Source organism: Parus major, chromosome 1, assembly GCF_001522545.3.
Source record: "Parus major isolate Abel chromosome 1, Parus_major1.1, whole genome shotgun sequence".
In the NCBI taxonomy this organism is placed as follows: domain Eukaryota; kingdom Metazoa; phylum Chordata; class Aves; order Passeriformes; family Paridae; genus Parus; species Parus major.
This window is the reverse complement of record NC_031768.1, coordinates 72,057,226-72,080,435: the sequence shown is the minus strand read 5'-3', so window position 1 is coordinate 72,080,435 and position 23,210 is coordinate 72,057,226. Positions and strand designations below refer to the sequence as shown.

Sequence of the window (23,210 nt, the reverse complement as noted above, 5' to 3'; positions counted from 1 at the left end):
CAACCCCACTGGAAGAAAATCAGTGGGAATCTGAGAGATTTTGACAAAATAACTTCTCACAGGGGACTAACCATAGAAAGTGCCAGTCTAGCTTTTCCTTAATCTGAATATTAGGGGGAAAATATATAAGCATGGAGTGACTGCACATGCAGGAATGCAGGGAGGCCTGAGAAGGGCAGGAAGCCCCATCAAGGTCTTGGTGATGCACTGTGTCAGGACACAGAACTGCTGTTCATGGGTAGCCATCCAGTATCTGTGAGCTCTGGACACAGGACCTGTCCCAGTGTGCTACAACAGAGAGACAGAGGCTGAATTCACCACTAAACTTTCAGGTCTGTGGAGGTATTTCTCTCTTCAACCCCACCCCCAGACATCTGTATGTCTTTGATTATATGAGCAGGACATTCTGGTCATGTACTGAGCGATTTAAATCGGACTTGCAGCACAGGCATACTTCCAGATTTCTAATGAAACTGAATTACCAGACACTGGAAACAGCTACTTGAAGGTCTTGTTGAAGACCTGATGGGCTAAACTTCCTTCTTGCTCTGACTGAAAGTGAAGGACCACTTGATATCCCCTTGATGAGCCAAAGTTAAACCAGTAAGATCCCAGCTATGGCAGGAAGCAGTATTGCAAGGCACATGGGAAGAATTGGAGAGATTGCGTGAAAATGCAGGGCTGGTGCATTGCCTGTGAAAAAGTGAAGCAACAGAGGAGGTAAAAAGAGCCCTGGGTGACTGAGCCATGTGAGATTTCTCTGAGCAGAGCAGTTCTCTGTCGAGGCAGAGAAGATGCCAGTTCACTTCTTTGGAATTGTCTCCATCATCCTCCCTCACACACTTGCTGTGACACAGAGCAGTGGGATGCCGTCAGACTGCTGCCACCTGCCATCTCTCTGCTGCTCCGTAGTTCCCTGAGGAAGAGGCTGGTAGGTAAGTTGGGAGCAGGGGGAACTTTTTCTCATTCCAGGGTGAGCACTGTGGCTCTTGGGTGCGAGCAGATTTTGCTCATTGGGTGAGGATGGATGGAGAAAGTGTAACTACTCACTGAGAAGTCATATCTCCTCTCTTATTTCAAGAGGCAGAGACAAGGCTTCAGACCTAAATATAAAGGGATTATTAAAAAACTGCTCTCCAAACCCAAGCCAGAAACCTGGGAAAGTGATGCTAAGCCTTATATTACACCAAATGAGTCAGTCTTTCCACTCACAAACATTAATTAAATGACTAATATGCAACAGTTTATTAAAGACAAGAAATTAATTAGACCAATAAATAAGTCAACAGTAACTAATTCCCAGACTATTATCATAACAACAGCAGTTTTCTGTCTTTTTCTCCAGAGAGGTGCCTCCTACCTCTCATGGCTCCATGCCAGCTCCATGTCATACTGCCACTTGTGTTGGCTGTCATGGCTCTGCTTTCCATGCTGGGCTCTCAGAAGTGTTACTGGCACTCTTGGCAGAGGACAAAAGCACGGTGAGCTTGAGGGGGAGAATGTGAGGACCAGCTTCCACATGAGGCCATCAGTCTTGTGCAGATGGACTGGGGGACCCAACCCTTCACAGCCCATCCCGACTTCAGATTGTTCCCACCAAGGCTGAATGGACAAGCAAAGGGGTTCCAGAAGCTCAGGTGGAACCCTGAGCACCAACTGCACTGCTTAGTTGATAATCCTTTCCCTGGCTGTGTCCTCCATGCTCCCACCTGCTCTCCCTCAGAGAAATCTGCTGCAGACAGGCCACCAGCTGGGTGCAGGATGCTCCCTGTCACTTGGCCTCCAGGTCCAGGGTTGGGCCCCGACTTTGTGTTTAGCTGCAGAGATGTAAGTAGAGAGAGTGTGACTTAAAATTTCACATGGATGGCTGCGTGTCATTAGGAATCTGCTTGGATTCAGACAAATCTGGGGGTTGTGAAACCTGAGTAAGTTTCCAGCTCAGACTCCAGCCAAAGTAACATTTGTCTGGTAAAAGTGTTAACTACATTTACCCTGATTATACTAAATTTCCAGACACACTGAAATCGTCAAAAAGTGGAAGAATTTGCTCTGATGTGCATCACAGTGAGAAAATTACAATAATTTCAAAGCACACACCTAATTTGTGGGAATCAGAGAAAGGTCTTATATTAGTCATAGTGTCAACTCTCAGTCAATGGAAACTTTTATTCTGTACACAAAGATAATCTGAATAGAAGGGATGAAGTGTCTTTGGTCAATTATTTCCATTACAAGGAAATGCTTTTGGGTAAGGATAGTGAGAAGTATTTAAATGAGCTTGCTTAATGGTCACTGGAGGTACAAACTCATCTTGCTGTCTAAAAATTCAATGGTACTGTACTTTGTGATGCTAACATGCAGTACTGCAGTCTGACAGGCTTTTGTAGGTGTAGTCATATAAAAATTTCTCTCATCTCTTCCCTCCTCCCATCTGTGACCCAGTTTGCAGGTCTTGAAATGATGCTCCTGTAATTCAAGTTTAAAGAATTAGCTCTACTAAAACAGGCTAGAAGGGCACACACTTGATTTGTAAAGGCAGTCATGTCCAGCTGCAGAGGAGAGAGAAGGAGGGAGGGAATAATAGTTATCTGGAGGTTAGTATCTTCTGAAACCACTGCTGCACCCCACCCCTCCATGGTCCCATGCTGTCCAAGTCATTGAGGAAGGCACAGGTGCTTGAAGTTTTGGGTTCTAACTCTAACAGTAACATGGGTTGACTGTGTTGTGTATTCAGCAATCATCTGTTGATCTGAAAATTATTTGACAGGTTGAAGGCATACCTTACAATCCTCATTTTAAAATACATTCTAGAAGAGCCTGACACTAGTGTTGTTGAAAAACCAAGCAATCATTTATGGGTGAGAATCAGGGGGAAGGTCAGCAGAGCAGATATCCAGGTGGGAGACTGTTATAGACCACCCAACCTGGATGAAGAAGCAGACCAAGTACTCTATAAGCAGCTGTGAGAAGTCTTAGGATCCCCAGGTCTGGGATGAGGAATGTACATGGTTGTTGTCTACCTGGACTTCAGTAAAGCCTTTGACACCACTTCCCACAGAATTTTCCTGGAGAAACTGGCTGCTCATGGCTTGGATGGGTGTACTCTTCACTGGGCATAAAACTGAAAAAATGGATGGATGGATGGATGGATGGATGGATGGATGGATGGACGGATGGATGGATGGATGGATGGATGGATGGATGGATGGATGATGGATGGATGGATGGATGGATGATGGATGGATGGATGGATGGTCGGTCCCAGAGAGTGGTGGGGAATGGAGTTGCAACCAACTGGGGGCTGGTCACTAGTGGTGTTCCCCAGGGCTCTGAGGTATTCACGCCAGCCCTGATTAATATCTTTATCAATGATCTGGGTGAGGGGATAGAGTGCATCCTCAGTTGTTTACAGGCAACACCAAGTTAAGCTAGCTGTTGACTCAGGTTGGTTCCTATGTTGTTTATTTTTCCATACACAAGATCTGATTACTCTTCTCTCCTTTAAACAACAATGCAGACTTGCACCCATGGGGAGCCAGGGAAGGAAGGATTGTATGTATGTATTCGAATGACTACAAATGTGTTCAGGTCTCTTCCCCAGGTGTATACTGCCAGTGCTGCTTGGCAGATGGAAATCAGTAGCTCCAATTACTCCAGCAGAGCTGAACTCGACTTTTCCATGGGGAATTTGGCCAGTTGAGTGTATGGATAGAACGGTTCAGTGCTTGGCTCTATATTTTGAAGAAGGTTGTTGCTAAGACAGCTTTTCTAGGCAGGGAAAGAATTTTTCCCAGACCAAGACATTTCTGTAATATCTGTTATTTATTCAGAGCAGTCTGTTCTATTCCAAAAGCAGTGGAGTTGCTCTTTTGAACTATTTATAATTTATTTTAGGCAGACAAGAAGCAGAACTATTGCAGGCAAAAAGAAACTGTCCAAACTGTCTGAGTAGCGAGCTGGATGGCAAGCTCCTCTCAAATCCCCAGGGACCTCCCTTGACCTCTTTGCTGCACATCCTGAATTTACTCATCAACCCATTCTTGCCAGTCTTGTAGGTCAAGGTGATCTGAGGAAGGTTTAACTAGAGAAGATAACTATTAAGGACTGAGTCAGGCTGAATTTTTTTCTTCTTTTCCCTCAAAAACAGTATTAAGCAGATTTGAGTGACAAGGTGCTATGAAAACCTACTCCAGGTCAATTTAGCGAACAAAGTAGTATCAGCAAATGTCGAGTGCCCAGAGGAGAATATATGACCCTGAAGAAGGTTCTATTGTATCTACTGCCCATTGGCTGATCTCTCACCTTCTGATATTTCCTTGCATGTTAAAACAAGACCAGATATTTCTGCTCCTAATCACCAAGTGTTTGCCAGCTTCCTGGCAAAGCTGGGGACAGTCATGGCTTGTAGTTGTTAAACCTCTGAGCTTATTGATATTACTTCAGTTTCACAAAGCATTCAAGAGGACACAGGAATGAGTCTGTGTAGGAAAAAGTGAAGGAATAACCAGGAGTTATTCAGGAGATATGAATGAAATGGATTGGTAAGCTCTAAAGGCCTTTTCTATCACTTCAGAATTTGGATAAGATTAATCCACTTCCCAGGCACAGTGGAAATCTGCATTGCAAGAATACAGAAAGAAACACACATGACCATCTATTAGTATGAAACTGAGTCAGACAGATGCAACAGAAAGGGATGATACATGGTACTTGTAGTAGCACGATGGAAAGACACCACAGTCTCTGAGCTAGGTATGGTGTGAGAATAGCCTACCAAAACCCATCAGAGTCTGAATGAATGACTGGATTATTGCGTTTTACAGAGAGTGGCTGCAGCATGAAAAAGGCACCATTAAACACCAAAAGAAACAAGAACAAAGCAGTGGAATATCTGTGACCAAACCTCATAAATGTCTAAGAGTGGAGTATTTCATAACAGTACAGTGGAGAAAATTACGCTGTTTACAGTGGTATAATGATACCCTATCACAGATTTTTCCCTGATTATCATCTGGACTGCCCCTATGAGATCCACCTTTGAAATTTATGTGATGATGCAGGCAAAGTTGAAATGGGGAGACAGTGACTGAACTGTTGGAGCAAAGCAATAGCCTTTATTGTCCAACAGCACAATGCAAATGGTTAATGCCAGATTCCTGTCTGATAAATGTCTTCTGAAGGAAAAGCTTTGGGGAAATATAATGGAAAAGTTTTGACTGGAATTACCTGCAATCACTGAAGGTGAAAATTAATTTTGCTGAACTTCAGCTATCTAAATGTTAGGTCAAAACTAGTTTTGCTGAATTGTTCTGCAATCAGTGGAAAAGGTGGGCACTCCTAGGGGGTAAGTCCTGTGTTTTAAGGAATTTACTAGCACAGACTAAATTCAAAACACTGTGTAATATAAGTAGTCTGTTTTGGTTTATGGATTGTTGTTGTGAAGGGCCCATGTTACCAGTGGAGCAGCTCGGATGATCACTTTTCCTCCCAGTAGGTATCTATCCACAGAATTGTTAGCTGAGATAATCCCCACTGACAGCTCTGGTGGGTAGCTGGTGACCAGGCACACTGACTCAGCAGGGATTCTGATCCTGCATTGAAGACACTTCCCTGAACAGCAACAGGATCAAGCCCTACTGTGAAAAGAACAAGAAGTACCTTGCTTCTCTGTCAGTGAGGGCATTCCTGTAAGGAACAGCATCTCCAAAATATTAGAGCAGGCAGGAAGCAGCTAAGATGAATGTCACTGAAGAGCACAAGGTGCTTGGACTTCAGCAAAGAAAATCTTCCAGAACTCTGTGCAGTGTTTTACCAGATCCAGACACGACTTGATTCTTCAGAGATGTTGGATCCTCAGCCTCTGGGTAATCAATTATTTGCTACAGTGACTCCTTCCTGTAGTCCTTCAGGTACTTTTCTCCAATCTTCTGTCAATTTAGGCATCTCAGCGCTTCACAAGAAACACTTCCACTTCAGCATTATTATTTCTCTCCACAAAGAGAAACTTGGAATAATGTGGAAAGAAAGGAGAATGCTAAGAACTTCATCTAGATAAATATTTTGAGAAGCTGACAGTAGCTCATTGAAAAAAAAAGCTCATAAGAAAAGCAGAATAAAGCACATAGTGATTTGTCCCCTTGTTGATGGGGACCGAAAAACTAGAGTTTTACTCCTTTTAAAACAATGGGCTTTTAAAAATATTTTAAAATTAAATTTTGTAAGTGGCAAATATTTTATTTCTCGTTATTAGAGAAACCTTAGGAAGTGTTGACCCTGAGATCAGACCCCACACAGCAGTGAGAGCTGCAGGGGCAGAGAGCTGGAGCAGCACTCCCAGAGCCTACTCAGATCTCTTTGCCAGCAGTACCCATTTCTCACATCTACTGGAGACCAAATGTTTAGCTTTCTAGGCCAAGACACCAGGGCAGGATTATCAGGCAGATATTTGATTAACAATAAAAGGATCAAACAGATCTGGGCAGGTGGAAATGATCTGTGCTCTGCTGTACTCAGTCTGGAGTAAGCAGAGTAAGCAGTAGGCAATTTGTGCCAGAAAGCCAGCACTTGAGGCTACCTATGTTTCTTGAGACGTCACAACTGATGCCAACAGTACTAGGAGTAACTGTGTGGCACCTGCCAAAAAACACTCTTTTTCTAGAGTCCACCAGTGGAAGTGATTTTCTGATTTATGCCATATTCATTCTCTACATGTATTCTTTTTCTGACTTTGGTAGTGTTAGCTGAGCAGGTTACCAGCCTCATGTGCTCATCCTCCCTCTTCAGAACCTCCATCTCCCTGCAGCCAGTGCTTCAAAGACAGTCTCAGTGTAGAAACAAAAAGTTACCTTACATGCTATGGTCTCCTGGGCCCTGAGAGCATTGCAGTTGTCACTAAAAGGTGCAGAGGCTTCAGAAGTCCCATTCATTTGTTGTTGTTATCCTGTGATCCATCTCTGTTGTTTGTGTTTCCCTATGAGAAATAGTCTGGGCTTCACTTTGAGAATGTGTACCTGGGCAAGGATGTATAAGAAATGCATATTTTGGGGAAAGTAAGTTCCCTAAAAGTAGAGTGAAGACCAAGGTTGTCTAGCACTTACTTCTGGCAGCCCTGCATCTGCTGTTGGCAGAGATGTTGTCATGTTCCAGAAATCACCACATGCTGATCAAAGCTCATTTGCTCATTAAAATCTTTCCGTAGCCTTCTATTGTGCAAGTTGTATTTAAGCGTGCTGGTTATGGCTGGATAAAAGAAAATAAATGAAGAGATAAATTTCTTCACAGTATCTGCTATGGAGCTGTGTTTTTGATTTATGCTGGACACAGTTTTGATAACACAGGGATGTTTTTGTTATTGTTGAGCAGGGCTTACACAGAGCCAAGGCCTTTTCTGTTCCTCACCCCACCCTACCAGAGAGTGGGCTGGGGGTGTGCAAGGAGCTGAGACAGGGCACAGCCAGACAATTGACTCCAGCTGACCAAAAGGATGTCCCAGACCATGTGGTGTCATGCTCAGCAATAAAGTTAGGGGGCAAGAGTGGTGAGAGGGCAGCTGCTTCTCAGGGACTTGCAGGGCATTGGTCAGTTGGTGGTGACAAACTGTTTTCATTTGCATAGTCTTTTTTTGGACTTATTTCTCTTTGTTCGTTTCCTTTTCAATACATAATAGTAGTAGTAATAATAATAGTAATAATAGTAGTAATAATAATAGTAATTGTAGTAATAATAATAATAATAACAATAATAATAATAGTACTGATGTTCCTTTAATTACAATCATTAAACTGTTCTTATCTCAGCCCATTAATTTTCTCACCTTTACCCCTCCAGTTCTCTTCCTGACATCCCACTGGATGGACAATGAACAAGGGACTGTGTGGTGTTCAGTTAATATCTGGGGTTAAACCACAACATTAAGCCATCTGATTCATACATTTTCTATTATACTTTCATATCATTAATAATCTTGAAAATTTAGAAGAATATTAGTAGCAGGTGAGAGCTTCTTTGTAATGGTACTGAGATCAAATCATCCTGTAAATTAAAATATGTATTTTCCTTTGAATAGGTTATTATTCAGCACTGACATTAATTATAGTTTTTCTTAACTATCTTAGTGTCTCTCTGTTGCTGTCTTTTAATGCCCCGTTTCTCATTTTCCCTGCTTTCCCCATCACCTGACACAAATAAAGAATACACAGGCAATTACTGGGATTTTTTAGGCAAATTTGGCAGCCTCTTTATTTACTTTGATTCAGATGACAGCCCTATCTGACAGTTTTTTCAGGAACAGTGTTTGTTAGCTGAATAAATGTAGGTTGGCAGTGCTAACAGAGAATTTCTGTTTTGTCTAAACCCCCTGAAAATCTACTTCGATTCAGTATTGAACCCCATTTATCTTTACAAACCCACAGAGAATGAAAAACAACTGGAACCCAGAGCATTTCTTTCTAGGCTGTGTTTTTGCATGTGATCCATCTAGACAGTGGACATTAACCCGCAGCTTTCTGCCAGCTGTGGTCATTGATGGGCACACCTCAGGGAACCAGTGTCTTTGTGACCTACATTTTTCTTGCTCCATTGATAAAACCAACCAGATAATGAAGCCACCATATCCAAAGACAGCTGCAATTGTTCAATCTTCCATGTCCATGTGCAATTAATAAAGAGCAGACCAGTGGTGGATCAAATGGTCCCACCAGATAAAGCATATCGGAAGTGGTGACGTGGATGAGAGGCACTGTATGTTCATCCATCCAACACCTCCTTGCTGGCTGTTAGGTCAGAGCTGAGGCTGGACTATGGCACAGAGGATGTTTCTGGTGAAATGGTCTGGCTGGTTTGTGGTCCTCTGCTATGAGGCCACAGGGACGGTTGTCTTTCTACTTCCCTTGAGTCATTTATAGGGAACAAGGAACCCAGGAACAAGGTGGGACTGAGAGGGTTAGCAGCATAGGCGTAAGGAAGGCACATCTACCAAGTGCCTTCTACACCTGCCCTCTCCCTGCCTGAGTGTGGGCAGAGCATGATGCTCCCTGGTCTCCCCCACCACTTCCCGCTTCCTTTCTTCCCCCAAGATGTGTGCACCCTGCTCCTGCACCCTTGGCACCTGCCAGCCTGGGTAGGGTAAAGGGTAGGGGCAGAATTCATGTCCATTCATGTACAGGCTCAAAGTATCCTCAGCCAGTGCTCTGCCACCATCCCACTGGCTGGTTGGGGAAGGAGCAAGGAACTCCCTACTGCTCCCACTCTTCCACATCTTCAGTACTCCCAAGCAGCTGGAACAGGATATCTTCCACAGGAGTGGAAGAACCCTATCTCTAGAGTTCCATTTCTCTCCTCCTCCTGTGCTCCTTGCAGGCTAACCAGGCCAGGAGATGGACTTCAGTCCCAGCCCATGTCCCATATTCCCCACGGGGGTTTGACCATAGGCACAGCCAAGGGTTAGCATGGACCGGGGAGGGCTCTGTGTACAGAGTTTGGATGTGGCCATCATGGGTGGTGCTATGAGACAGCTGCATGGACATGGGCTATGCTGCACCAGCTGGCCCCTGGGACACAGCTTGGTCCCTGGACATCCAGGTTCTTAGGAGAGGGAGAGCTGCCCAAGGTTGGACATGTTTTGTAACGTCATGGTCGGGGTCAGACACTGGTAAGACAGAGAGAGTGCAGGGTAAAATGTTGTTAAGGGCTGTGTTTGTCCTCTCACTGGCCTCAGTACATACGGCTCAGAGATTTTGGTGGGTAGCAGCGAGGTAAAAAGGATGGACCCACTTTGCAATTGTCTTCCATAATTTCTTAGAGAGCTACCCTGGTGCAACCCACGCAAGTCAGAGAGGACCAAGCCTCAGCTCTGCACTTTCTGGTGGATGTTTCTCCCCTGAGGCTGCCAACACATTGCTCTCACTGCACAAAGCATGACCCCGTAGTCCTGCAGGAGCAACTCTAGTGAATTTGCTGCCCTGTGACAGCGGATGAAGATCCTTATGTAAATTGGATTAGACTGAAATGTCAAATGCTCATAGGTGTCCTTAGTTTCCCCAGTGGGGAAGGGGGCAGCTTAGGCTTTCTGATGTTTGTGCTACAAAAGCAGAAAGATGTTCAACAAAATGACTGTGAGGTGCAGATGCTTCACAATTACAGCACGTCCAAAAGTGAACCTGGTTTCACAGGACAGATGCAGATCTTTTTACAAAGAAGTCCTAAAGAATGACTGAATACACACATGAGACTGAAGAAAATATACATGACCTGGTCCTCCTAAATGCCGTGTTCTGAAGATAAATTCCAGGTACCTTGAGGACAGCCATTTCCAGTGGCTGCCTTATATGACCCTGCACCACAGCATCCCCTCAGAAACAGCTGGTGAATTGAACTCCAAGAGTTCAGGCTCATTTTGGCAGTCTTCAGCATAGGTCTTATGGGAGAGATTGAATTTCCACCCGAACTGCTTGCTACAGCACCAGTGGGACTCTTGTTGACTGCACATCTGACCCAGGATGGGTAAAACATCGCAGCAGGAAGGATGTTAAATTAGTGCAAAAGGGTCTCATTCTATACTCACATTTGCTGGCATAAATCAGGAGTCATTGGTGCAAATGAGGCTACTCCACAACAAATCTTGTAGGGCCCTGACCAATGCTGCCCCTGATTGCATTTTTTTCCAGTAGGATAAGAAGACGGTGTGCTGGGTGACAATCACATTGCAAGTTTGTTTGCTGTAGGAGCAGACATCTGTGGAAAGAGCTCCTGACACTTCTAAGCCTGTGCATGAATCACTGCACACATCATGGATCAGCAGGAGAAAAATACCCGGAGAGGGCTTATTTCCCTCTGCAAGGTGTCAAGTCACATTTTCATTCTAAAATATTTCTCAGGTTCTCCAAGGTGAGGGGAAAAAAAGCAAACTTTAGGAGTATTTCCTAAGCCTGATTAGTTTCATGTCTGTCGGTGACATCCACCTGCAAACCGCCAGAAGCTGCCTCTTGGACTTAGAGGCTGCAGAATGATGGACTGAGGTAGGGCAGAATTTCCAATTGCTGATTGCCATCCCCTCTAACTATACATTTATCTGTCAAGGCTTTTTGACAAATTACAGGCAAGCATGTGTCCTGTCCAATCAATTTCAGAATAGCAAATACCATGGTTCATCTGAATGAAAGGTTGCTCTCAGTCTTGACACCAAGCTGTACCTTGGCCTAACATTGGGTTTGTGCTCTAGGTATTGAACAGATTGTCTTTTTAAATAGGGTCTTAGTATAAAGAAGTGCATAGGAATTGTAGTGAGAAAAGCCATACACCTATTTTCATAATCCCTCCTTACCCAGATATAGAAGATCCCTCAAAAAAGGAAGATAAGAAAAGGAAACATGCTCTTTCTTCTACAAAGGGCATGGCAATGACTAGAAGGCTTTAACCATGTAGAAGTTCCTTTAAAAGGATCATATTACAGTCATTTATATGAAAAGCTTAGCAAGACTTTTATGTACTCTGATCCTCAGAAGCCTCCATCATGGATTCTCATGCTATAATAAAAGATAAAACCTTGTAATACTTGAAAATATTATTTGGCACAGCTGTACTCCCATTCAAACAGGTTTTTAAAGTTGTGTATTAGAGACATCATTGTCTTTTCTCAGTCATATACATCAAGGCCACAATTGTGGACTGAATCAACTTCTACTTTCCTGCTACTTGATGAGGCCTTGTTTTGATGCAAACCCAAAAATGTCCAAAGCATGAAGTGTGTAAGAATTAAGTGGGATCAGACTTCACATGGCTGTGTTTTCTGAGGCCATCTGGTTAGCAGTATGTATTAGGAGAGCAAGACAGATGCTAAGTGGAATAGTAAAGTTGATGAATGTGGCTTAAACCCACCAAGAGTTTAGCAACTGATGATATCAGCCCAGGGAGACATTACACATGCCATGGTAAAAATCTTCATGTCATCACCTGAAATATCTTCCATGCACTGACTTCTAGAATTGGGTCTTTTATATAATATCTTATGGTTTTGTCCAGGCCATCTGGAATACAAGCTGCCAAAAGCTGTGAGAAGTTTGCTGCTAGCTTGTTTCAGTACACAGAGTTGTGGGGTTTTTTTAAAAGACAAGAGAAATGCAAATATCAAGGTGTCAAAATATTGGAGGAGAATTTCACTAAAACTTCACTCTGAAAACAGGTGGTCCTTTCTTTCCAAAATTTTAACAGATTGAAGTACACGCATTGGAGCAAGACATTGTCTTGCCATTTCTCTTCCTTGTAAGTAGAATTGTGTTTCTTTAAGCTACATCATCATCCTGCTATACCATAAGCTTCTGAAGCACAGCTTACTTAAATTTTTTCTGCAGAACCCAAAAGTGCAATTCAGTGAAGGGAGCAAGCTCATCCTTCCCTGAAGTGACTAGGATAAGTTGCACTCTTCAATTTAGGTGTGCTCAGAAATGTTTCCCTAAATTTTGGCCACAGTCCATTCCACCACAAAGCTGCTTTTGCTTTTTTCTTCTGAGTTAGACCTCATAAAGGCAAGAGGCCAGATGGTAAGCACCTGACACAGAGTGAAAAGCCATTACTACCAGTTGTGTAACACAGCTTTGTAACTGCTTATCTGGAGCTGGCAACAGAACAAGTTGGCTCAGATTGGGACCCTGTTGGTCCGGCTGCTGCCCCCCTGACTGAAACTGCAGGTCTGCATTTAGCTAACCTGAAGCTTGAGGGAATTCTGGATATGGAACCTTGCATCCGTAAGTGTTGACACAGCTGAAGAGGTGTTAAAAGGCAAAGTGGATAGTACAGCCTGTTAATCTCTGATATGTGAAAAACTCCAGGGATTTTGTCTGTTTACTTTTTGTTGGTGGTGGTTGTTTTGTTTTCTGCTCAGATTGAAATTTGTTTTCCCTATGTTTTGTGAATGACACTGATTGCTGGAAACAGAGCAAAAATGAAACAGAATTTGTAACAAATAATACTCCAGTAAATAAAACCTGATTCAGACAATTAAATCTTTATTAATTCATTTAAGACAGTCTTTTGTTTTACCCTTGTTGACATACATTTAACTGTAATCATTAACCATATTGCAGGAGAAGTCTTTGTTAACAACTTGCATTTCCTCTGTTTCACTTAAGTTTGAAATGCCAGGTGTTTATGGTTGGCAATAGATTGTTTCATTTTCAGATGCATTCAGAGTTGCACCTTCAAAGCCTTTTCTAACAGGAAATGCAAAATGACATTATCAGGGCTAGCATCATCAGATGCCAATATTACACATTTAGAGAGAGGCCTTTTCTTTGTCATAGACTTAGCCATGAAACTTTTACTTGCTCTTAGAGCTAGTCCTGGAAGCAGTTTTGCTGCTCTGGGTTTGATTCCTGGAAAAGCTGCTTGTTTGAATGCTTTCTGTTACAGAACTGATGAATATTTGTGGGTAAGATACAGCAAACACGTTGGCAGTCACCGTGTCATTGCTTTCTTCTAGACAAGGGAACAGGAACACGTCAAATCTTCTGGGACATGATAGGATGCACACAGTGCTCAAGCTCTTTCCCCACCTGAATTGCATACAGGAGCAGTCATCTGCTCACAGGCAGCTCACTGTGGGACTGGGCCCACAGTCTGACTAAACATGAAAAACACAAACCATGGGAGCTGCAAGACAGGCAAGCAGTGCTGATTCACCCCTGAGAACTTAAAAGACTTCAGACAATCCAAGGCCAGCCTCAGCTTGACATATTTTTCATATTGCTAAGGTAAAAACAAGCAGCAGAAGAAAAAAATAGACTCTGTGTCTCATCTGAACAACATAAGGGAGCACAGATGACACGTTTCTGCCCATTTGTAGGTGACATAAATGAACTCTGTACAACATCAAAACAGTTTTCTTCTCTGTTTATGAGCAAAATCTCAATTTGCATTATTGTCACATACTGAGGAGAACAGATGTGTTGACTTTCTTATGGGTAAGAGCTGTGGTGCTTCCACAAAAAGAAGAGCTAATGTGGGGGGTTCCTTTGACATACGTATGCACTTTGTGATTTTACAATTGATAGCAAATTCTGCATGAGGGCAGCAAGAACAGGTAAGAATTCTGAGTATGGTTGCAAGAAGACTGTCAAGAGCTCAGTGATCTAGGCAGAAAGCAAAAATAAAACTCCTCAGATCAGAGAAACATCATTTCTTAACACAGTGATCTCCACCTTCCATATGGAAATTTCTCTATTCACCTCAGGAACACTTCTACAAACAAGTAAATCTGTATAAATATAGGATCTTATTCCATGCTGTGTACAATCTGAGTTAAATTGCCTAGTTTGATCATAATTGCTGTGCCAACAAGTACCAGAGGAAGCTCAACTGGACATCATGGATAGCTCTTTGAGGCATTTAGTGCTTATTTGGCAAGCCTTGCTTCTGCTCTAATGGGTGCACCAGGGACCCGTTCCAGAGCAGAGACAAAATCAATTTGCTTTCACAGAATTTTTCAGCACTTTTCTAGGGTTAGAGTTGAGTTTATTCACAATGTTTCTGATATGGAAGGAATTTACAATGCATTCCAACAATGTCAACAGACACTTATGTTAGTTATTAATTCAATGGACTAATATAATTTGGAATCTCACTGTATCTGTGAATACATGAGTGGGATTTTAAGATATAATATGTGATTGCTCCTGTCAAAAACTAAATTACAACCTTGAAGGAAAGATTATGAAGCGTCATCCAAAAAGCTAGGTGTATTTTTATAGTACTGACTATTGGAGAGATTCTTGACATATGGTCTGATCTGTCATTCTCCTGATCTTGCTCACTGATTTGGCAAAATGTGCAAACCTGTCTTCAAGAGATTAAGGTGAGAAGGGAGGAAATCTGTGACAAAACCAGAGAAGTTACCAAGAAGAGGAAAGAGGAACAGTTTCCCTTAGCAAAAAAGAATCTGGTCCAAAGATAAATGTTTTAGATCTTCTGAAAAATTCAGAGGACCTTCAACTCTAATTACCTTCAGCAAGACTTAAGCACTTGTAACACTCAGGAGAACTATGCTGGCCCTTGAAGGGCTGCGTATTTGCATTTTCAATCTTATTAACCTTGCTGGTATCTGTTGGTTGCACACCATATTTTATATGTTCCATATGTCTATCTGACCTGCTGTCAACATCTGTTCTTCCAATGGTACAAGTGTGCCTAACTACAAAATATCAAACTAGGAGTACCTTATTGACACTTTTTTTTTTTGTCTTGCTTCTTAAAAGTATGTCTTCTTGGAGATCAGGTACTGCAAAAAGAAAATAGATGGTTTCCTTTTAGTAGTGAATAGCAGCTAAGGTCTGGGGAATTCGGGACAGAGAAGCAGGTTTTTCTGCCTTGTCTTCCATACTTGCTGCCTGAAGAAGTGTGGGGCTCCCTGCACCAGAAATCTTCACGATGCAACCAAGCTAAGTCTGGAAATGAGGCCATACTAGTGCATTGTGGAGGGAAAAGGCTGCAGTTCTACATTTGTCAAGTCCTTCTGTTTCTCTGCTAAGGAAACAAATAAAAAGTAATGTCCTAACAGAGGACAGGGAAGAAGAAGCATTATCTCACACTGATTTTCAGTCTGATTCAAAGTTAAAAGTTCACATTGTCAGGCAGTCTAAGAGGGTCTGTAAATATAAGAACAGATTTAAAGAGCTTCAGGCTTCCCAGCTTGAAGGGCGTTCAGCAAAATTGAAGATGGCGCCAAGATAGTGATTAAAGGAAATATTAAATGCATGAAAGGATTTTGTATTTATATTCTGAACAGCATTATACTACCAATCAGTTGTTTTGTTATAATGTGCTCCAATTATCCTGAGCTACTGATGCAAATACATTTTGATCAGTTGAATCAATAAGAGAATTTCATTATTGCAGCTTCTTGTTCAGTTCTGGAGAGCTGGGGAACAATAAGCTCTTGATTATCCCCGGTGTAAATGTTGACAAACTTTACTCATATTGACTAAAGTGCTCCTGGAAGACAGTGGGATTTTTCAGGGATGGTGATGGGCCACTGCAGAATAGAATAGAATAGAATAGAATAGAATAGAATAGAATAGAATAGAATAGAATAGAATAGAATAGAATAGAATAGAATAGAANATAGAATAGAATAGAATAGAATAGAATAGAATAGAATAGAATAGAATAGAATAGAATAGAATAGAATAGAATAGAATAGAATAGAATAGAATAGAATAGCTCACTGTAGGTATCTGATTTCTGAATATTACAGTGTTGGCTGATTTCAGGGAGTACTCTGCCACCTTTCTTTAGTCATAGACTGTGTCTGCACCGCCTTGGAATGGGTCTGTGCAGAAGCTTTAGTGCTGAGCTGTGGGAACCCATGTTTCTCCCATTTCAAGGCAGTTTCCCTCAGACTAGATCCAGTCTGGCCCCAAGGATGAACACCCATCAGAGACATTGGTGAATTCATGAGAAATATCTCCTGGTTCTGTTTCATCCAGAAGGAAGCTAGTTTGCACACTTGAAAGCCTTTCCATAAGGTGAGCCAAACACACAGTGAAGGGGAACTACTGACTCAGGTTTAAATAGTACTCCTGAGCTTATTTGATCTGAAATACCACTGCCAGTGAAATAGCACTACAATTTTCTTGCAGCTGAAAGTAAGTATTGTTATGATTTTGAGGGGCTTCTTCCAAAGACAGCTACATTTATTACCCTAAATATTTTTTTCTCACTCTTTCTCTCACTCCTTTTCCTACTGTAATTGCTTGTGGCATCAGGCATTCTGATTTCTTTCCTATATTCATCTAACAGCACAAATCCTGCATCCTAATCAGTGAGCTCATCTGTGGTCAAAAGCTGAAGAAAGGAAGACATGACAGCTTGTTATAAGACTTCATAACCACTGTTCTTTTAATGTTTCAGAGAACACAATAGAATTGGTCAACATTTTTACTTTCAAATACTTTTTGATGGAAAAATGAAAAGACACCGAGAGATGAATCAGTGCTGTAAGAAATTGTTGACAATCAACTGGCTGTCTGCAACCACAGCTGATGGTAAAAAGTATGAACTTTAAAAGAATACAGCTGCTTGAAATAAAAACTAAAAAGGTAAAACATTTCTCTTTGGGCACAATGTCTGACAGTAACCAAACAACTCCAGTTTAAAGCTTGTGTTTTAAAGCAAGGTGGCAGGAAAACCTCAAAGAGGAAAACAGAGAGCTTGAGATGGTGACAGTGTTACACATCAGACTCAAAAGGACCTGGCTGTTTCACCGTTCTCTTATCACCACAGCCATGAAACATTGCAAGAGCTGATCAACAGCTTCTGCCACAGAGTTATTATCTGTAGGGGAAAAAACACCCATAATTTCACCTAAATATTACACTTTAACTTTTTTTAGAAGCCAACATGTATTTTTCCCATATTTAAATTCTTGTTTCTCTTCTCCCTCATTAAATTTTATATTAAAATCATAGTTCATATTTTCTGGCAAATTTATCCAGTCTCAGGTATGTTTGGATAATTTGCAAGTGATTCTGGCATGATTAACCCAGTAATGCAGAGATCATTATACAAAAAGAAGCATCATGTTTGATTTTTGATTTTTTAAAATAATTGGTTTTCAGAAGCTTATCCAGTCAGGGAAAAAAGATCAAATAATATAGGGTAGATTTTACTTTCTAGCTCTGGGTTAGTATTTCAACTTCTTTCGGCTCCATAGTATCTGAGTTGAATCTGTGTGTGAAAGCTAGCTTTTACATATTGCTCTTTGTTTTTAACAAAACATTTACAAACATGTTAATTTTCTATTCACTTTTTATTATCCCCACTGCAGGACTGAATATGTGTGCAGAAGTGCAAAGAACCCTTTAGAACATGTACCTGGAGAGTCTTCCCTTGCTGCAGGAAGATAACAGAGTAAGGGAGAAGAGCATGAAGACCACTGCCAAGTCAATGCAGCTCCTTGTACACTGAGAGCAAACCACACAGCTCACCACAAGACAGAAACTATTGTGATTTCTAACTACTCTGCATTGAAGTGATATTCCTAGTTCTACTTGCTACAAATATGACTTTGGTCACCCTTCACCATTTTGACTCTCTTTAGTACACACTGAAGATGACTCCAATCAGAATTTGCCATCCTGAGTCTGCTCTCAGCTGTGAGAGACAGACAACCAGTAAAATGTTTGGAAATAGTAGGCTGGAAGTGTAGAGCCCGAGTTATGTCCCTAATTGGAAGACAGAGTACCTGGTCCATTCTTGTGTCATTATGAGGTAGTTGCTGGCTGCCCTGGAGGTGATTGTCCCCAGCCTCCCAGCCTGGCACCAGGGGCTTTCCCTCAGTCCCACTGGGAGAAGGTGGGAGGTGGGAAGGTGAGACACAGTGGATGAATCCTTGTGAGCGAGTCACTTTCTGACCTCTCCATCTCCAACAAGTGTGATGTCCTAGATGTGAAAAATGCTAATTTAATTTGATGGCATAGAGCTGTTGTAATAATTTCTTCAGTGGTGGGATGGAGCATGGTGTGGAGCCAGTGCCTGCAGTTTTGCTGAGTTGAGTGGGTGAAGGAGAAGGGTTTCTGCACAACTGCCCATTGGAGCGTGGCTGGCTCCAGCCCCCTGTTTGCCTGGATGTTCAGAAGGCCACCTCACCCATCAGTCCCTTGGGAGAACATGAGCCTGGACAAGCACCTTCCTGCCCTGACATGTGAGCTCCTTCTGCTTTTGTGAAGCAGCAAAAGTAGAAGGACACCATTGCTATGACAGTCCTCAGGCTTCAGCAGGGGTCAGGGGCAGTCCTTGAACCTAGAAAGGGTTCTGGACACAGGGACCATGACACTGTGGGTTCAAAATCTGCAATTACTTGTGACATGATAGAAACCAGGTTCCTCTGGCAGTGATGCTCACCCTCACAGAGGTGGCCTCGTGCGTGCAGGTATAACAGTGTCCTGCCTTACCACAGCCTGTGAAAGCTAATGGCCAAAAGGATGGCCCCTGGGACCAGGTTGCACATCCTTCCAAAGTTATCCCTTACAGTCCATCAGAGGGCAAGGGCTCTGAAGTGTTCCCCACATCTTGCAAGGCACTTAGTGCAAAAGAAATGTTGGTGAAATATGAATGGAGATGTTGTCAGGGAAAGACCACACAATGCTGAGCAGAGAGCTGAGCCAAGGATCCTCAGAATGTTCCAGTGAGGAGTGCTCAGCAGAGTGTTCCTGAGGAAATCAGTGTCTCCCACTGTGACAATGCCCTTGAGGTATTTCTGAATTTATCCAGCAAACATATATCTGTATGTGTATTCACCAGAAATGCTGCAAGCACAACAGAACCTCAGCTGTCCATATATTTTATCATACTATTTAAAAGCAGGAAGGCATGCAAATGCTCTCCAACAGTTAGATAGGAACAGCTAAAGACAATTAAAATGTAGAGAGAAAAGGGTTGGTGATGACTGTATAAATAGTGAGGATTTTAACCCCAGTTAAATTCTCACTGATATGATTTTATTCCAAAGAGATGGACAGATCTGCAGTCCCATGTGCTGTGAAGTCCAAACTCACTCCCCTTCTGCAGTAATCCCACCCTCTATCTCCCAGACGTTAAATCCTGAAAAGTTCTGGTGAATTCATTGGCAAGAGCCACCATTGGCAAGGCTCCAGCCTTGGAGCACCCCAAGCACAGCAGCTGCTCCAGCTCCCCCCACTCCCACACTGAGCTTTCACTGCAAGTCTGGCTATGTAGTGCTGGACAGCCTGTGAGAAATACATTACAGGCTGACCATACATACCAACATCTGTAGGTTCAAAACATCTGTATACAGCTCTCCTGGGAGCCCAGCAGAGATATCAGGGGAATGTAAAAGAGGTAAAAGATTTTTTACCTTAGTAATATTACTCCATGGAATGCATGTGAGATACAATGACCTTATCAGACTGCAGCATCCTCCTCCAGCCCATCTTAGGGGTGGTGAACAAAGGGAAATAGAACTCAGGCTGATTGGAAGAGGCCAGGAAAAGGGACAGTTCTGGTGATGGCTGATGAACAGCGTGTCTTGACTATCCCTTCATAACTTAAAACTTGAAGTGTTTTGGTTTTGGCTTTTTTTTTGCACATTTGCAAATTGCAGTTTAGAAAATACCTGTAGCTCAGGGTGATAGGAATGGGAAAAGCTGACTATAAAGTACATGGTTATTCCTAGTTGGATATTTCTCCATTGCTGATGCAGGTGGGAAATTGGAGCTGCTGTGACTCATCAATTTTTCCTCTTCATGGTGTCAAGTATGAGTGTCACTCTATATTCAGAGATATCAAGGATGATAAAAAAAATACCATGAAAACAAGCCAAAAAACAAAAACAAGCCAAGCAATTGGGAAGTCCTAAACCACTGAAGTGCAGGACAGGATCTGCTAACAAAAATTAAAATTAACACTCAACTTTCTGGAAGGAATCACCATAGATTTGATTCTGTGATAGCATTGACTTAGTGACACCACTGGAAATTGGGAATTCAAGCTGAGCTTTTCAAGACACCACAGTCCGTTAGAAGTAGAAATGTTATTAAAATGTAATGGGATTTTGGAAAATAATATGTGTAGGTTCCTTTTAAGTCCCAGCAAGTTAGATTCATTTCAAGGGCAAGATTTGTAGCAAGCATAGCCAGAGAAAATCTATTAGAAATGAAAAGCTTTAATCCAAGGCAGTTGTCTACTGAGGTATGTAGGTACCACCAGATTTACACTTGAGCGTTATTACTTGAGCATTATTCCAGTCTATGCTCCAATTTCAAAGGTGTATCCTTTACTTGTTTCTTAAAATTCTTTATTAAAGTGATACAAAAATGAAGAAACAAAATCTTTGTGCCTGGGTGCCAGATATATCAAGAAAACATGTCTGGGGCTTTTTTCTGCATTTGTGAAGTACCTAGCACATAAGGAGCTGTACTAGCCCAAGATTAAGAATTTGAGAGTTGTCATGATGAAGATTTTAGAAGCCTATTTGTACATTCAATTTTGTCTAGAGTCCTGTTTCCAAAACTTTTACAAAGCCTTTTTCTCAAAAATCCTGCAGGGCACAAAAGGCCCACAGACTCGAGAAGATGCTGCAGATAATAATAATCAACAATTCCAATAAAAAGCACTAGTGAAACATGAATTCTTCCTGATCACACCAGCAGTCCAAGGGCTTCAACCTTCTGAAAACTGTTATCAGCAGATGAAGAGGAAGAGAGTAGTGTAAGACCTGGGAAAAAAAGAAAGTGTGACCCATGACAGATATACACTCCACAAGTAGGCTGTGCTTATGTCTCTGTTTTGCCCTGCTGAGGCATCTGACATATGAAAGTGTGCCTGTACAGACAGTCAAAAACAGCAGAGCAGCAGCAAGATCCTCAACAAGTCTGCAGTGATGAATTTCTTGCTTTCTTGGACTCAGGAATGTGATAATGGGTGACCACACTGATTTGCTGTAGACTCTGTGTAACCCTGCAATGCCCACCACAGCTAAAGGTGCCAGACACATTTCCAGCACCCTAGACACCCCTCCTTACTGGAGGTAAGCTGCTTTTGATCCATGCAGCCACATCCTTATCTTTACACAACTGGTCCTTCACATACCTCTTGTATGATCTGTTTACACCCAGGACCAAATGGCAGGGTTATCCTTGGGGAATTCAGATGGAAATATAAAAGTCATTCAGGTCAGAAGGTCATTAAGCACTGACTAACAATGCAGTGCCTTATGTCCTAGGATATGTAGATCCAATACTGAAGCGGCAGGAAATCTGTTAGCTAAGCTAGAGTAAAAAAATATGGTAAAAATTCTATCTTTTAATATCTATAGATAGTTTCTTTAAAACACTTTTTATGAGGATTAGAAATATAATCAGTTTTTCTGCCTGTTCCATATAGCCATTTCTCATAAAAGGAAAAACTGTAGGTTTGCAAAACCTCAAACGCCTCTGCAGCCCAAGGGTAACGTAGTTAGCTGACTGTATTGGATAACTCAATCTCATTAGCAGCTTTTCCATGCACAGTGAAAGCTAGGAGAGTGCATGCTTCTGCATGCCCATCACTCCACTGTGTATTGTGTTTTGTGAATTGCCACCTCTCAAGCCTGTCAAGGTCTCTCTGGATGGCATCCCCTCCCTCCAGCATGTCAATCAGACCACACAGCTTGGTGTCACTGGCAAACTTGCTGAGGGTGCACTCAATGCCACTTTCCACGTCTCTGACAAAGTTGTTAAACAGCACCAGTCACAGCACCAACCCCTGAGGGATGCCACTCATGCTGCTCGACACTTGGACATTGAGCTGCTGACTGCAGCTATTTCAGTGTCTGCACAATTCCTATCCACCAACTGGTCCATCTGTCAAATCCACATCTCTGCAGATTAAAGACAAGAATATTGTACAGGACATTGTAAATTTGTGCACTAGATTATGGCTGTTGCTCTTCCCTCATCCACCAATGTTGTAATCCCATTGTAGAAGGCCACCAAATTTGTCAGGCACCCTGCTCTTAATGAATCCATGTTGACTGTCACCAATCATGTCATTTTCCATGTGCCTTAATATATATCATTGTATATATATATTAGTATCTATCTATTATATAGCTATAATATAGCTATATGCTAATATAGCATATATTAGCATATATGCTAATATGCTTCCTTTCTGCTGCCTTTCCCCCTCTCTCATTGCTCTACGCATTCTGGTTATAATCAAGATGAAACAGAATGATTACAGGAACACAAATGCATTAGGACATGCAGTCAGCTGGAATTGTTTTTCCATGCTCTTTTATGAATAGCAGCTGAGCAGTCAAGGGAAAGTGAATATAAGTCCTTGCTACAGTTCACTGCTCTCTGTATGAATTGTGTGAAACTTACACTCTCAGTGCAGTTATGTGACTGAGGCTTTTTACACCTCCTGTCCCTTTTTTCAAGTGATGGACTGGCAAGCAAAGGCAGTGACATATATTAGGGTGGCCATGAAATGGGTACGTGCGTGATGTATTGCAGTGCTGTAGAGCAGCTAATGTTACACTACTCCTTGTACTACACAGCAGCTTTGCAATGACTTCCCTAGACCTCAGAAGAGTGCAAGATGGCTCTCCTCTTCCAGTTATATAATTAGATCCATTGCTCATCTGTCACACCAGCAACAGACACTCGTCCATCTGTGACAATGCCCTGCCTGCATCTCCACCAGGAACACTGACACGT

The 23,210-nt window shown here is 42.2% G+C and overlaps 1 non-coding gene across 1 annotated transcript in view; it reads left to right on the top strand.

Moving 5' to 3' along the window:
• The window catches only part of LOC107212341, a 56,198-nt gene extending 33,684 nt beyond the window's left edge, over nucleotides 1-22,514 (top strand). The window contains exons 2-3 of the transcript XR_001524429.2: nucleotides 16,900-17,087; nucleotides 17,816-22,514. This is a non-coding gene — a transcript (uncharacterized LOC107212341). The remainder of the gene's footprint in view (nucleotides 1-16,899; nucleotides 17,088-17,815) is intronic.
• Nucleotides 22,515-23,210: the final 696 nt, after the last annotated feature.